The sequence below is a fragment of the Strigops habroptila genome, chromosome 2, assembly GCF_004027225.2.
Source record: "Strigops habroptila isolate Jane chromosome 2, bStrHab1.2.pri, whole genome shotgun sequence".
NCBI classification, from domain to species: Eukaryota; Metazoa; Chordata; class Aves; order Psittaciformes; family Psittacidae; genus Strigops; species Strigops habroptila.
In genome coordinates, this window is record NC_044278.2 from 23,989,573 (window position 1) to 24,007,125 (window position 17,553).

Consider the following 17,553-nt stretch of genomic DNA (forward strand, 5'->3'; position numbering starts at 1 on the left):
TGTATCCAAAACTCAATGAAGTTCATGAAAATTCTTCCATGAATGTATAATGGCTCAGATTAGAAAACAGATTTCCTCTGATGGTAAACAGCCTCTAAAGCAAAAGGGTAGAATGAAAGTATCCCTGCCTTTCAGTTCTTCAGGTAACGCACAGCTCTAAGTATTTAGGGATTTTATTCACTGCAGGTGACATTTTGATAACTAATTAAATTGTTCTTCAGAGAAAGAACATCATAAAGCTGGCTTCAAAAGACCATGAACCTTACTAGTTAAGTACTTGCTCTTTAAAAAGTGAATATTTTATGACACGAAGTGTGTGTGTGTTGGGAGGTGTACACTTTCAGTACAAATGAATTTCTGATATGAATTTGTCAAACTGCTCAAAAGGCTGCAGACAGTAGCTCATACACTGTATCCAGTTTGTTTTCAGACTCTATTATTTCAGAACAAATACCCATCATAGCAATGACATTCTCCTGATTAAATATTATTTCTACTTAATGATACTGTACAGTATCTTCACCTTATTACATTTAATATTCTTTTTTGTTATGTGAAAGAATCCCATTAAGTCTGTTTAAATAATCTAGAAAACCTAGCAGAATGTTGATTTTCCATTTATTCACCCATGAGCGTTCTGGCAACGAAAAAAGCTTTATTTGCTCAAAAACTGTCAAAAAGAAAAGTATTCTGTTCAAAGAGATAAGAAAAATGAGGCACCAAGGAGAAGATTACAGTTCTGTCTCTAATTTGTTGGCCTTCTACCTCTCACACTAGCTCTTGTTAAACATGCAATCCAAATAAAGAGAGAATTGTACTATTTTTGCTACTTTCAGACAAAGCAATCACAAACTCCTTAACTTCCTCAGAAGTTTTTCATTTTCAAATTTGTCAGATACTTCAACAAAATCCGAACTCAGGATTCACTTTCCATACCCTTTGAACTCATACTGTCCCTCTTTTTTCCCTTTTTTGTCTTTTTTTCTTTTTTAAGTCTATACATTTTTAATGGGAAAAGAAATGTTTATTACATTCACAGTGTTTTATTTCAGTGTTCACCTGACAGGTTCTTGTAGGACATCCAAAACACTTTTTTTCTACTGTAGCAAGCACTCGCTACTAAAGAAAAAAAGTTTGCTGTTTCATTTTCTGTCTTGCTTTCTCCATACTAAATCCAAATGGTAAATACAGGTTAATCTCTTATATTTTAGAAATAAAGTTGAAATCTAGAGGTAAATTCAGATTCTTGATTTAAATGCAGATTTAGATTAGGGTTTATTTTGTGGCAGAAACCCATCACAAAGATGGTTCAAGGTCAGGCTGCAGGCTGGACAGGTTGAAGGTGTCCATGCTCATTGCAGGTTGCGTCGAACTACATGACCTTTAAAGCTCCCTTCTAACCCAAACTATTCTATGATTGTTCTCCACGACTTCTAATATTTTAGATGTCTTCTGACCTATACTGAACTGTGTTTGGGTTTGGTTTTGTTTTTCTTTCAGAAAACATGTATCAAACACCCAGCTTCTGACAGAGCCAGGAACAGCTCAGAGCAATCTTCTTTCATTTTCTTATAATCCTTTAATTTCTTATAATCTGATAATCCTAATGCAGCATACCTTAATAAATGTCTTCATTCATTTTAATTCCTGAATGTTACTTTGGAATACAACTATCTAGACAACTTCTGTCTTCTACTTCTGCACCTTTGACACTAACCTATTACTAAAAGCATCTCACTAATCATTATACGTGGCTGGCAGTGTCAAAAAAATCCCAAACAACAATGCAATGCAATGGTTTAAAGTCTAATTCTGATATTGTAACTAGGGAGAATAAGGTTTTTTATGCAAATTAGTATTACCTAATCTACTGAAAACAAACAAACAAAAAAAAAAGTAGGAATACTGTAAGAAAGTAAGACTAGCGCTTAAATGTCAACAGATCTCAAATCTAAATGCAAGAGCTAAATAGCAGTTGAATTTTATTTTGAGAAACATATATAACCTCAAATCCTCAAAACCCCCAAACACCAAAACAGTCTCAAGACTGTAAGCAAAACACTGTCTTATTCATCTTGCTTGAGTCATTCTGCCCCCTTGATTATATTTTGGAGGTATTCCGTCTGAGTGCCATTTCTCTTCACATTTTCTGCTGTCTCCATCTGGAGTTTGTTTATCAGAACTTGATCCATTTCTCCCAAGCTTGAGATTCCACTAAAATGGATTACTGACATTCATTACAACATACGATTTTTGCAGCCTTCCCCTATGCATTTATCAGAAAGATAATAATAAACAACCTTTCCTCAGAGTTCCTTTCAGTCTGTCCATTTAGGTGCAAAGGAAACCAGTCACAAACCACTGCAACATAAGTAAGTGTAAGCAAATTTTGCAAAACCAATCTCCATCCTTTCATTTTAAAATATTTTTAAAGACATATCTAACAGGTATACATATATACCTGTGTAGTTTTATTAACTCTTACTCTTTGACTGCTTGAAGCAGCCTATCAGTTACAATAAAATATGTCATTATTTCTGTGTAACATTTCTGCAGTAAGAACAGGTTTTTCCAAGTCCAGAGCTTAAGACAAGATCCTTTTTAGTCACTTCACTTTCTTGGTAAAAAAATTAAGGGTCTTACAGCAGTCTAAATGAATACAAACTACTGCAGAAATCAACGAGAAAAGTGCTCTAAGATCTTCTTGTTAATTCTTTTATCTTATTGATCTGCAGAGTTTACACCATTACTGTTTATTCTAACTGTGGAACTTTTCTGTAACACATTTTCCTTTACTTTTTATTCTAAAGATATTGTGCCTGCATTTGGTCACCCTGCCCACGTGAGTAATGTGGGAATATGGGGAAGGGGAGAGGAAGGAGAAAGTGGAAGAGGAAGAAAGAAATGGGCAAAGACTCTCTAAACTGTATTGTTGAAAGCCTAATCTCCAGTAGAAGATGCAGGAATAGATGAAAAGCTGGGAAAAGAAAACTGGCAGAAGAGTTGAATATCAGACCTTTCTCACTGTTAACCAGATTATTTAATATCGGTATCTGAACTCCATAAACACAAGCCATTGTTTTTACACATAGGCACATGTAATGGAAAAGGAACACCAATTTTCCTGAGGGCTCATGCTGTTTTCACTGATATCTATTGCTTTATCCTGTTTTGGGTTTTTGGAGGGTTTTTTTGTTTGGGATTTTTTTGGGGGGAAGGGCTTTTTTTTATTGCTGTTGCTTGGTTGGTTGGTTGGTTTTGGTTTTTTCACATTATTAATAAATAGTTATCATAAAATTGTAAATGTCAGGAAAAGTGAATGTGCAATTGTGTTAAGATCTTACCATGTGACCCTCCATGATGAATTGCAAATACATGCCACAAACAAGCGTGAACAGCAGATGAAAGAATGCAGGGCAGTGTTACCTGCAAAATATGAATGTAAGAAATGTCCTGGTATCTCAGAAGCATGGGCCATCTGTATTATCTCTTCATCTAGCAATAGGAGATGCTATTCAAAAATATGCAGAGCATACAAAACCAATTATCTTCCACTGTCTATTCTCCTTACACTCTCTGGAAAGCCATAATTGTTGTAGGGTGCTTATTATAGATTCATAGAATCGTAAGGGTTGGAAAGGACCTTAAGATCATCTAGTTCCAACCCCCCTGCCATGGGCAGGGACACCTTGCCCTAAACCACGTGGTCCAAGGCTCTGTCCAACCTGGCCTTGAACACCGCCAGGGATGGAGCATCCACAACCTCCCTGGGCAACCCATTCCAGTGCTTCACCACCCTCACTGTAAAGAACTTCTTCCTTTTATCTAATCTAAACTTCCCTTGTTTAAGTTTGAAGCCATTACCCCTTGTCCTACCACTACAGTCCCTACGGAAGAGTCCCTCCCCAGGATCCTTGTAGACCCCCTTCAGATACTGGAAGGCTGCTATGAGGTCTCCATGCAGCCTTCTCTTCTCCAGGCTGAACAGCCCCAACTCTCTCAGCCTGTCTTCATACGGGAGGTGCTCCAGCCCTCTTATCATCCTCATGGCCCTCCTCTGGACTCGCTCCAACAGCATCATGTCCTTTTTATGTTGAGGACACCAGAACTGTACGCAGTACTCCAAGTGAGGTCTCACGAGAGCAGAGTAGAGGGGCAGGATCACCTCCTTCGACCTGCTGGTCACGCTTCTTTTGATGCAACCCAGGATACGGTTGGCTTTCTGGGCTGCAAGCGCACACTGCTGGCTCATGTTAAGCTTCTCGTCAACCAACACCCCTAAGTCCTTTTCTGCAGGACTGCTCTGAATCTCTTCTCTGCCCAACCTGTAGCAGTGCCTGGGATTGCCCCAACCCAGGTGTAGGACCTTACACTTGGCTTGGTTAAACTTCATGAGGTTGGCATCAGCCCACCTCACAAGCGTGTCAAGGTCCCTCTGGATGGCATCCCTTCCCTCCAGCGTATCAACAGAACCACACAGCTTGGTGTCGTCGGCAAACTTGCTGAGGGCACACTCAATCCCACTGTCCATGTCGCCGACAAAGATGTTGAACAGGACCGGTCCCAACACCGATCCCTGAGGGACACCACTCGTTACAGGTTTCCAACTGGACATCGAGCCATTTACCACAACTCTTTGCGTGCGGCCATCGAGCCAGTTTTTTATCCACCGAGTGGTCCATCTATCAAATTGATGTCTCTCCAATTCAGAGACAAGGATGTCATGCGGGACAGTGTCGAACGCTTTGCACAAGTCCAGGTAGATGACGTCAACTGCTCTGCCCCTGTCCATCAGTTCCGTGGCTCCATCATAGAAGGCCACCAAATTGGTCAGGCAGGATTTCCCCTTAGTGAAGCCATGTTGGCTGTCACCAACCACCTCGTTGTTTTTCATGTGCCTTAGCATGTTTTCCAGGAGAAACTGTTCCAAGATTTTGCCAGGCACAGAGGTGAGACTGACTGGTCTGTAGTTCCCCGGGTCTTCCACCTTTCCCTTCTTGAAAATGGGGGTTATATTACCCTTCTTCCAGTCATTGGGAACTTCACCTGACTGCCACGATTTTTCAAATATGATGGAGAGTGGTTTAGCAACTTCATTCGCCAGCTCCTTCAGGACCCGCGGATGGATTTCATCAGGTCCCATGGACTTGTGCATGTTCAGGTTCTTAAGATGGTCTCGAACCTGATCCTCTCCTACAGTGGGCCTAAGGTCTTCATTCTCACAGTCCCTGCATTTGCTTTCCAAGACTTTCGTGGTGTGGTCAGAGCATTTGCTGGTGAAGACTGAGGCAAAGAAGTCATTAAGAACCTCAGCCTTCTCCAAATCCATGGTAGCCAGTTCTCCTGATAGCTTCCGGAGAGGGCCCACATTGTTCCTAGTCTGTCTTTTATTTGCTATGTATCTATAGAATCCTTTCCTGTTATCTTTTACATCTCTTGCCAAACTTAATTCTAGCTAGGCCTTAGCTTTCCTAACCTGGTCCCTAGCTTCTCGGGCAATGCTCCTATATTCTTCCCAGGCCGCCTGTCCTCGCTTCCACCTTCTATACGCTTCTTTCTATACGCTTCTTTTTTCCCTCTAAGTTTCCTCAGCAGCTCCTTGTCCATCCATGGAGGTCTCCTGGCCCTCCTGCTGCACTTTCTTCTAGTCGGGATGCAACACTCTTGAGCACATAGCAGGTGATCCTTGAATATCGACCAGCAGTCTGGGGCCCCCCTGCCCTCTAGGACTGTATCCCATGAAACCTTACTAAAGAGGTTCCTGAAGAGGCCAAAGTCTGCTTTCTTGAAGTCCAGGGCAGTGAGCTTGCTGCATGCTCTTCTCACCGTCCTGAGGATCTCAAACTCAACCATCTCGTGATCACTAGAGCCAAGGCTGCCCTGGAGCGTCACATTTCCAACCAGTCCCTCCCTGTTGGTGAGCACGAGGTCAAGCATGGCACCTCTCCTCGTCGGCTCCTCTATTGCTTGAAAGAGGAAGTTGTCTTCCACACAATCGAGGAACCTCCTGGATCGCTTGTGCCGGGCCGTACCGTCCCTCCAACAGATGTCAGGATGGTTGAAGTCCCCCATGAGGACAAGGGCCTGCGAGCGTGAGGCTGCTCCTATCTGTCTGTAGAGCGCTTCATCCACAGAGTCCTCTTGATCAGGCGGCCTGTAACAGATCCCCACTGTAATGTCCACCATTGCTGTTTTCCCTTTGATCCTGACCCACAAACACTCTGTTACCTCATCACCCGTCCCCAGAGTTCCATACTCTCTAGCCTATCACTGACATAGATAGCAACGCCCCCTCCCCATCTGCCTGGCCTGTCTTTTCTAAACAGCCTGTAACCTTCCATTCCGACACTCCAGTCATAGGAGCCATCCCACCATATTTCTGTGATACCAATGACACCATGTTCCCGTAGCCTTGCACACATCTCTAATTCCTCTTGCTTGCTCCCCATACTACGGGCGTTTGTTTAGAGGCACCTTAGCTGAGCTCCAAATGCAGCCGACTCAATGGCTGGGGCAGCTGGAACATCTCTACATCGCTCCAAGCACTTATTACAGGTGCTGGCAACTGACCAGGAGTGTTGGGATGGATCAATGTTCCCCTCCCCCAACACATCTAGTTTAAAGCTTTCTTGACCAGCCTGGCAAGCCTCCTACCAAAACAGCTCTTCCCCTTCTTTGTCAGACCAGCTCCACCAGCCTCCAGTAGATCTGGCCTCCCAAATGGAGCCCCATGTTCTAAATAGCCAAACCTCTGACTATGGCACCACCATTCTAACCATTTATTAACCTGCCAAACATGCCTAGCTTTTTTTAGGTCCTCCCCTTTGTCCTGGAGAATCGATGAAAAAACTATCTGAGCTCCAGAGCCCCTAACCACCTCTCCCAGGGCTCTGCAGTCCTTCTTCATGTTCTCCAGGCTACTGCTATCTATATCTCTAGCACCCACATGGACCACTAGAAGGGGGTAATAGGCAGCAGGACTTACTAGAGCAGGCAGCCTCCCAGCAACATCCCTGATCCCAGCCCCCGGCAGGCAACACACCTCCCTCGAGACTGGATCAGGCCGGCAGATGGGTGCCTCTGTGCCTTTCAAAGTAGAGTCCCCTACTACTATGACCCGCTGCTTTTTCCTGGAGGCACCAGTAGCGATCCTCTTTACTGGTGCATCAGCAGGGTACTCATTAGGTGTGGTGGGTGCTTTCTCATTAGCCCCCTGCAGAACTGCGAAGTGGTTCTGGGTGGGGACATCAGATTTAGGAGGAAGCCCCTTGTCGTTAATTGTCCTCTTCCTCCTTTTTTTTGTTCCTTTTTCTCGTGACTAATTCCCAGCTTCCTGGGTTGCTGCCCTCCTTCTTTCCTATATGAGCAGTGCTGGACGTTTGCAGCCCCTGCGCAGTTTAGGCCTGGAGCAAGCAGCCCAGCTTCCTCTCAGCCTCCCTGGCATCTTTTAGCTCTCCAACAGCCTCCCGCAGCTCAGCCACCTGCTGCAGGAGGACCTCCACCAGGGCGCACTGAGTGCAGCCCTGTCCATTGTGCACCCTCGCCTCAAGAGACCAGTCGAGGCACCCTCTACACTCCGAGGTCTGCGCCGCAGCCTCCTCTCTCATCGGCTCTGTCTGGGTGCCTACGCTGGCCACCGCCGGGGCAGAGCTCCCAGAGCGGGCCCTGCTCCTGGGGCGAGTACTCACCATCCCGCTCGCTGCCCGCGGAAACTGCCGCACCCCGCCCTGGTCGCTCGCGCTCCCTGGGGCGGGTTTTTCCCCACTGGGGGCTGGTGCCGTCACTCCTGGCGCCGCCCCCTGTGAGTCAGCTGCTCGCGTCAGCTGAGCTGCCGGCTCCTGGGCAAGTCCTGTCGAGGACTTGAGGCTCTCTCCGTCGCTCTTGCCGCTCCGCACTGAGGCTCCTGGACGCGGTGCTTCCCCCCGCTCCGGTGTTAAAGGCGTCCTCTCTGGAGATACCTCGGCAATTCAGTTACAGTATGTTTCTGTCTTGTCCTATTAGTATTAATTTCTGGACCTGCTGTCCAGCAATTTACCTAATCCCTTGAACCTTCTGATGCTGTGTCCCCCTACAATTTCCTGTAGCAGCAACCTGCACAACTTTATTGTCTGTTGTGTAAACTGTCTGTCTCAAATCAATCTCACTAGTTTCATCAAGTGAAAGTTTTTGTATTGTGGGTATTGAAATGCAAATCAACATCCAGTTTATATGCTGCTTCACAACTTTACAAACTCTTACAATTTGCAAACTTGGAGATTTTATTGTGTCTGCCCTGCCCCAATTTTGGTAGGCTGAGCCAGTATTTCCCTTCACAGAAGTCATATTGTCATTTTCACAACTGACTGTTTCTACATGCACTCTGTCTTCCTAATTCATATGACAGACTCTGCCGTCTTACCTGTGACAGACATCAGGCATACTGGTCTGTGGTTTCCAGGACCCTCTCTAGAGTTCAGGAGTAGCACGATACACACTAAGAGCCTCTTAAGCCTATAGCAACAAAAGAACACTATATTGATTGCCAAAAAGTCTTAATTCCATGACCTAAGCAAACAAATATTACACTACTTTCAATATGACCTAAACATACACTCTAGGTGCTTCACTGACTAGGAATGAACAGAGCATGTGCTTAAAGGCACTGCCAACCTAGAGCAAAGACAAGTATTGCCAGCTGAAGAGCCTCCAGTTATGTTATTACAACAAACAAGCACCAAGCTCCAGCAGTAACAATAACAAGACTTACACCTACAGCAGTGCCCCAAAATAGCCTGTTATTTACTGCCCCTCAAAATTCTTGCAGAATAAGTCATTCCAAGCAAATGTCAGTGGAAAAGTATACTGAGTGAGGTTGAAGCCTCTGAGAACCTAGCATCACAACAATTGCACAGACTGCTCATCAGGAGAAATGGCCAGACACATGCTGATTTTTGTCTAGAACATGAAAACAGAGAGAAAACATCTGCAAAAATGTAGCTGCTGTCCTCTGTTCTGTGCATAGTATGTATACAGACAGAATTCACCACCCTTGAAGTCTTCAGTTGGACACATGCAGAGTGATCACAGGCTTCTGGCATGTGGTGACACATCTCATCAACTCTTAATGTTCTTGCTTTTAATAATAATTTCAAAAAGTATTGTAAGAAACAATGCCAGTTCAATTGAGCTGGGAAATCTGATTTGAAAAACCCTCCCTAAGAATCAGACTGGGTTTTTTTCCAATGGTCTGTTAACTTGTATTCTATCAATCAGCAGTGCTAGCTTGTCCTAAAATGTGTTGCTGTGAATCAAACACCAAATTAAGCAAATACAGGAACTTCCAAAAGCTTTTAAAGTAGGTTTTGTGTCATCAGAAAAAGCGTTTTAATCTACAGCTCCTTCCTGGTCTCCTACTAATGAAAGATTCACTAAATTTTCTTCATAAAGGTCAAAATGCTAATTAGGAAATTCTTTTCAGTGATAAACCAGAGATGTGAAACAAATTATTAGATCAGCTTTTTCTAGAGTTCAATTACCCTTCTTTTCATTTTAAAAACATAAGAAAACTCAAAATAAGAGCTGGTTTTACTATCATTATATATTTCTTCCTTTTTAATAGGGTAGAAAATATTCTTGGAAGGTTTTAGTTTACATAAATTACATTTTAGTTACATTTATGTACATTTTTACATCTACCATTAGTATTTACCTATTAGCAGCAATGCAATTAATGGCTATAAAATAATATTAGATATCCTTCAAGTTTATAAGTGTACTAATAATGTAAACTATATGCATTTAAATAAAATGCATCTTTTTAAACTACACAGAGTCAAAATACAGCAATACATTAAGAGCAAGCAAAAATATAAAGTAATTTAAATTACAAGATATTATTTCCCTCTTCAATCAGACTTTTAGAAATGATCTATCAAGAATTTATAGATATAATGCTAAAGCTATTTTCCTGAACCAAAGAGTAATTCAGAAAACACTTGTAATACCTCAGCAAAGTGAAATATTAGCATTTCTTATTCTTATTTGCAACACTACGGTAAGTGTAAGGCTTTTCATATATGTTGAAGATGTGTACTATTGGACAAAAAATAATCTTCGTGAATTCTAAAACTGCAGGACACTCACAGTTAACAATGTAAACACCTTTGTCTTAATTACAACACCATTTAAGACAAATGTTTATTATAACAGCATTTTCAATACAATGGCAGGGAACCAGAAGCGAGTTCTTATACCGACAGTTCCCAACTCACCTTAGGGACGAAAACTGAACTATTTATGCCACTGGAAAACTGCCACAAGCAATAAGGATGTTGCATAGTTAGCTAATGTGCTTTGCATGACAGACGGTATGAAAAAACTTCCCAATAAGTTTCTATACATAGTATGAGATTAAATTATCCACCTATTTTACCAGGGAAAAAAAAAAAAAACCAAACCAAAAAACAAACACCAAAAAACAAACAAACAACAACAACAAAAAAATGACAACAAAAAACACCTCCAAAAAACCCAAACATGTACCCAAATCTCGAAGTCAAACCATGATGTAGCCTGGATTCTGCAGTCATATGCTCATCTATCATCAGCTAAGAATTTATTCAAATACTCATTTTTCAGTTCTCCCAGGTATGGTGAAAAGTCCAGGTACTAACTGAGCTAATAATGAAAGATGATTATTTCATGTTTCATTAATGCTTTCAGGATATAGAGTCAAAAGACATATTCATACAGACTTCAGTGGTTTGGTCTTTTATGCAGATATAGACAACATGCAGAATTTTGCCCTGATTTTATTGAACAAATACATGCTTTCCCTGACATCTGAGACAAATGGCAAATTTTAATAGTTAATGACACCTCCTTGAAATTTTTTTTATTAATGCACTTGTATTGGTTAATCTCTATTTTGGACTATGTGAAATTAAGCTGATAATGAAAGATGATTAATTCATGTTTCATTAAAACTTGCAGGATACAGAGTCAAAAGATACTCATACTGACTTCAGAAGTTTGGTCTTTTGTATAGATATAGACAACATGCAAATTTTTACAACAGTTTTATTGAACAGATACATGCTTTCCCTGCTGAGACAAATGACAAATCAAAAAAGTTGATGACACCTCCTCGTAATTGTTTTTATTAATGGAATTTATTTGGTTAATCTATTTTGGAGTACGTGAAATGAAATGTGAGCATTTAGCAAATATATTTCTGAGCTGGTTTTAGAATCATAAAATTATTTAATTTGAAAAAGACCTTTAAGATCATTAAGTCCAAGTCTACCCTTAAACCATTTCCCTAAACACCTTATCTAGTCTTTTAGATATTACCAGAGATGGCGACTCAACCATTTCTCTGGGCAGGCTGTTTCAATCTTTGAAAACCCTGCATCCAATAAAGGATGGGGATTCTCCTTAGCCCTTCTTTTGTTGCTAATGTATTTACTGAAACACTTTTTATTGTCTTTTACAGCAAGTAGCCAGATTAAGTTCTAGTTGGGCTTCGGCCCTTATAATCTTCGCCCTGAATAACATCACAATAGTCCTCCTCATCCTCCTGAGTTGCCTGCTCCTTCTTCCAAAGATTGTAAACTTTTTTTTTCCTCCTGAGTACCAGCCCAAAGCTCTCTGTTCAGCCAGGCAGGTCTTCTTCCCCAGCCTGTTTGGGCCCAGCCTGTGAAATAGTACCTGGATGTTCTACCGAAGAAAATAAATATTTGCGAAGAACAATGTATTAACTTTGGAAAGAGTATGAAATCAAGAGAAAAAATCTGAGGAAACAATTTAGCTTTTACTGATTCCATTCAGAGGTGGGAACCTACCTGAGACACAGAGAAAAGCCTAGCCTTACTTGACAATACAGGGAGACAGCTTTGCAAGGACTGACTCGAGTTAAGCTACACTTAAGTACATTAATCTTGAAGCAAAGACTTACACTTTATCCTGAAAATGCACTGTCCTCAATGATTTATCATCACTTCTTGATTGCATATCACCACTAAAGAGGTATGATCCTTAATCAAGAAAAGGTAATAGCCCAAAAGCCAAGTCACAGAGAAAAATGTCTACACTCAGACCTTAATATAGTGAGAATACATGTCTGGTTTTAGTTTATTTTAGTATGTATGATGTATTTTATTTAAGATCTACGTAGGTTGGAGCACTGACTCAGGAAGCTTATTATTAACTTATTATTAGCTGTACCCAGAAAGAAGTGACATGTTTACCTCATGCTCAGGATAAGGACAACCCATAGCCCAGCTGCCTGTAAGCCAAGATTCGGCTTTGTGAAGCACTGCTGTGTGACTCTGGCCCAGCTGATTGGAAAGAAATAATAATAATAACGCTGTCAAGCTGTGAGAAATTACATAAACTAAAGATAAGACTGTGCAATAGTCAAGGACTCCAGGGAAAAGTCCCAATAAAAAAATAGGAAATTGGAAGAAAGCAACTTAGCAGGACTGAGGATCAGCCTGCACCAAGGTGCAACAGAGCTCACCTTCCTCACCTGACTGCCACTAGCTGCATGTATTGACTCATCAGGTACCTGAATCAGAAATAAAAACCAGACTAGTGTTTAGCCTATTCTATTAGCCCAGGCAATTTACCATTCATATTGGCCTAGAAATACTTGTGTAAACATAACTTTTCTATATTCCCAAAGTTTCCCAAACAAAAGATAGCTAATGAAGGAATAATATGGGACCTCTGCATAGAGCAAGGAGTAAGAGCACTTTGAAGGGATTACATGTCAACCTGTTATTTAACCTGTGTAGACAATATAGGGTCAAACTTCTCTAATTTCAAAACTGTAACAGAATCTCTACATGCCTTAAAATGTGTATAAGTCCTTTTATAGATGCTCTGTGTAGTCTAAAATATGAAACTGCTAGCAAGACATAAACTCCTAAGCATTATATCACCAATCCAGTACAGAATCATTTTTATGAACCGAACATTGAATGGAAGCATGTCACAGGTATGCCAAACAAATGACCTCTGAGAAGAGTTACAAATGCTGGAGTAGAAATTCTAAACATAAAAATAGACAGGCAAACATTCTTGATGAGACAGGTTATACTAAGTTATCGTATTTGGCATAGCTACTCATGTGTTTTCTAAGCCGAATGTGAGGTCCCTCCAGTGTAATAGCACTTCTCTCAATAACTCACGCTTCTGTAACTTAAATCTCTCCCCACATTCTGTCAAAATGAATGTCTTCAGGCCTAGAAATTCAGTCTTTAACGATGAATGCTGCTAGATGTTGATAGCAAATATCTGCTAGGTGGATGGAAAACATCAATATGATTTAATTGGAAGCAATCAAGAAAAGAACACAATTTGGTTTTAATGGTCCTGAGCCTTCCTAGACATCTGTTGGAGAAGAAAACAGAGAAAAAGCTATGCACTGATTGTGCAGCAGGTGTGTGACAGGGTACCTCCTGATGTCCTCTTTTACTGACCTTTTAATCTACATTCTCAAGGTTTCTTTCCCTTGGAAACCAAAACGACATGGAAAATACTAAGCAGAATGCAACTACTGTCTTCAGAAAGTGTTCTGCCACCAATAATACTCCCAGGCCCCACAGATGAGAGAGACAGGGAAATACTAGCTGCTTCAGGCTAGAATATGTTCCACAGTGTTTAGTCAGATTAGCTTTGACCATCCGAGTCCTGTTAAACCTCGATGCCTTGAATAGCCTAAGTGTTACCTTTTTTTGGAAGCTGAGGAAAGGTTTGCAGCCAACAAATACCTAAAAATGTCTACCTACCAGGCTGAACTCAAAATTCTAGGATGGTGCAAGCTATGAAACAATACACTTCAATATTCTTAGGAAAAACTTAATAACAACACTGGATCGGATATAGGGTCTATCCAGTCCCATGTATTTCCCCAGTAATACCAAAAAGGGATGCCAAGGGAAGAACAAGAGTAGGCAGGGATACCTGATGTTTCTGGTAAAAATTTTCTTTATCCCCAAGTATTTTCATTTTAGTAAGTTCTCCCAGATCAGGACTGCTCATGCTCATCTAGCAAGTCTCTGTGGATTACTCTTACATGCATTTGTCCTGTCTTGCCTGCAATGTTCATTATATTTAAGCATCCATGTTATGCTGTTATAATGAGTTGCACAGACCTGTTCTCTGCTGTGTGAAAAAACACCTCTTGCATATTTTGGATCAAGTCTGACTAATTTCTTTTGAGTCTCACTATTTGCACTGGAAGGGAATGTGAACACTAATTCCTATTTCCTAATGCCGTTTATGATTTTGTAGACCTTTATCCTATCCTCTGTAATACCAAGTCATCTCTTTTACAGCCCTAGCTTATTCAGTCTTTCCTCATATAGCAGACATACTTCACCTTTGGTCATGTATCTTTGGCAGCTTTCTCTGAACATTTTGCAGTTTAATTATTCTTACTTAGAGGTAAAGGGATCAGGATAAGGGGAATTCTCATGCTTTAGTACTCAAGGTAAGAGCAAACTAGGAATTCTACAGTGTATTGATAATGTTCTCTGTATTTTTCTTTATAAAGCCTCAGTAAGTCATAATATTTGATTTTCTTTTTTTGTCTGCTACTGTGCATTGAGCTGACATTCTCATATAATTTGAAAAGATCTTGCTTCTGAGTAATAACAGCCAGCTTAGAGCTTTACATATCACTCATATGTAAAACTAGGATTGGTCTTCCCTGTGTGTATCACATTTATACACACTGACTTTCATCTGCCATTTATTGCCCCATCACTCAGTATTATAAAACTTTTCATAGTCAGCATTTGTCCTCAGACTCCTCAATAACTTAATATCACCAGCAAATTTTGCCACTTTTTCGCTCACCTCTTTCCTAACTATCTATATAAAGTTCTGTTTGTAAAAGTTGCATCTATTTTCATATACAATGCACAAAATAATTTGGGTTTTTTTCATAAGTTATCCTATCTAACAAAAATGCTTTATGTGAGAAAATTTCAGACCAGCTCTCCTTTCTTTCTACCTGTGACAATGTGTTCCATCACAAACCCCTTTGGAATTCCAACAGTGATATTCCTCAGTTATGAGACCTGCCCTTTATTCCTACTCCCTCTTTCTGGTACATTAAATATATTTAACCAATCAAGTGAAGAAAGAGGAAGAATAGTACAATAATAGTGATATATTTGGAAATAACTAGTTAAGTAAACCTAAAGAACATGACTTGTGTTTCCATAGGAAGTATTATTTTCATTTCTATAGGTGTGACCAAAGATACTGAAAAGATTTATCTATAGTCATGAGTTCCTAGTGTTAGAAAGACTTCCAAAATACATGTCAACATAGAAACTGCTTGTTGCTTTTGTAATACTGGAAACATCAAATATCTCTACATAGTCAGTACTTAAGCAATCTGATCTATTTTGGATGAGTGCTGTAAAAGTAAGAGGGCTTTTTGTACGAAGCCTGATGTCTCTATTATACAGCCATATACAGAAAATTTACAACCCTTATCTCTACATAATCCTAATACCCCATAAATGCCCGAAAGCAAATGTAAATTAGTAGCTACTAAGGTTGCCATAAATAGAGATGCTTACAACTGATTACATTAAATTAACTATTTAATTGAATCTATTTGCCTGGTTGAGCAAAACAACAATTGTGTCAATTTTTTTCTAATTGTATTAGTTTCCGCCTTTGGTTCACTTCCCTTTCTTGGGCTCACTACGGCCAATAGTAACGATTCATTTTGTTGTTCATCAAGCTGTGGTAAAAGGCAGATGATTTGACTTTCACATTGTCTTTCACATTGATTGATAAGTAAAACGGGCCTCCTTCTTTCCTGTCAACCTCAAAGTTAGAACTACCCTATTAAAAATCTGCATTGTCATCCTGCGTACCTGTGGATATAAGAATGGTGAGAAAATGCTACACGGGTTGCAGAGGAATGATTTTCGCTCATTTTGAAGAGCTTAGAAGACTTACTCTGAGAGATCAGTGGAAGACATTTTCTCACCCTACAGAACATCTTCATTATTTTTTTTCTTCAGTTTCTATTGAAATGAAATCAAAAGCTCTTTAAAAATTCTCCAAAAAAGCTAGTGTGGGAGGGGAAGACAACAGTATACAACTTGTTTTGTTTGCTCTGTCAGAGTCCTGATGAAAAAGAGTGCAAGTCAAACCTTTCATCTTCACACCAGGAATTAAACAGTTTGGGTTTGTTTTTTTTTCCCCCTCAAATATCTCTTTTTTTCTTAAATATCTTGTAAGGAATAAGTAACTACCTTAACCACTGGGTAGTCAACTAGTCTGTAGAGAAAAAAGATTCTTCTTATCTATCCCACTGAAAAGAGTACCACTTAAAAAAATTAATGAGATTTGATATATTTCATTAAATACATCATAAGACAAATATTTTTACTCCATAGTTCGGAGACATGAACAGCTACATCAGAGGCATAATACTAAAATTCAGTTCTTTCTTCCTATATTTAATTACCATACAAAGAGGCAGACTTGTTTGTTACACCCTAGGAAAGCTCCCTGTTGTTGCCATCTTTGAAGAAACTAGTTGATCTTTTTCTCTCTCTTGCCTTGACCAGAAATTCTCTCTATAAAGTTCTGTTTGTAAAAGTTGCATCTATTTTCATATACAATGCACAAAATAATTTGGGTTTTTTCATAAGTTATCCTATCTAACAAAAATGCTTTATGTGAGAAAATTTCAGACCAGCTCTCCTTTCTTTCTACCTGTGACAAGTAATATGGTTTTCATTCAGAAAAAATTCACATCTTTGTGGAAAAAATTAAGGTAATGTCCATTTAGAAAGCCTCTGCCACCATACCTTCCTCACAAAACCCTGCTAAAGCAGTTACTTCACACAACTTGGTAAATCCTGTTTCTGAATCAAAACTCAAACAAGCGAGTCGATAGTCAGACTGCAGCTGTAGACACAAATAATGTTTGAACATAAGTAGCTTTCTCTTAACAGTTCGTGTTTATTAACATATGATTTACTTCTTTGTATTTTATTTTGTTGTGGAAAGCTTAATGGTTTTTAATATATATGTCAATATATGCTGCTCTGTTTGCAAACCACAATTTCTGTAATATTCTCTCTACTCCTACTGATTATGTTACCTCCCACGCTGGTGATGGAATTGATATACATTCTGAGATTGATATACATACTGAGATTTTTCTGGCACATAATGTTCTAAATAAATAAGCAAAGTCAGTAACTCATGCCACTGCTGCAAATGTACTATAAAAAGTAAGCCGGTTCCCTGACTCAATCTAAAATACAGAACAAATGAAAAAATGGTTAAAATTATGCCCAGGGCAATGTCTATTACTTGTTCACCATGTGACAATGAAATCCTGTTTAAAATATGAGGCTTTTAATGAAATTCATTAGCAATTCAGCTGTAAGCTCCTCTCTGCACTATTTCTGCTGTTCCCCTTTAATTTTGTGACACAGCTCAGGAGCTGAGACAGGGAGGCGCATGGGTTTCACTTAGTGCCAAGGCACCTTTTCTTGGTGTAACACCACCTTTTGCTCACTTACTTAC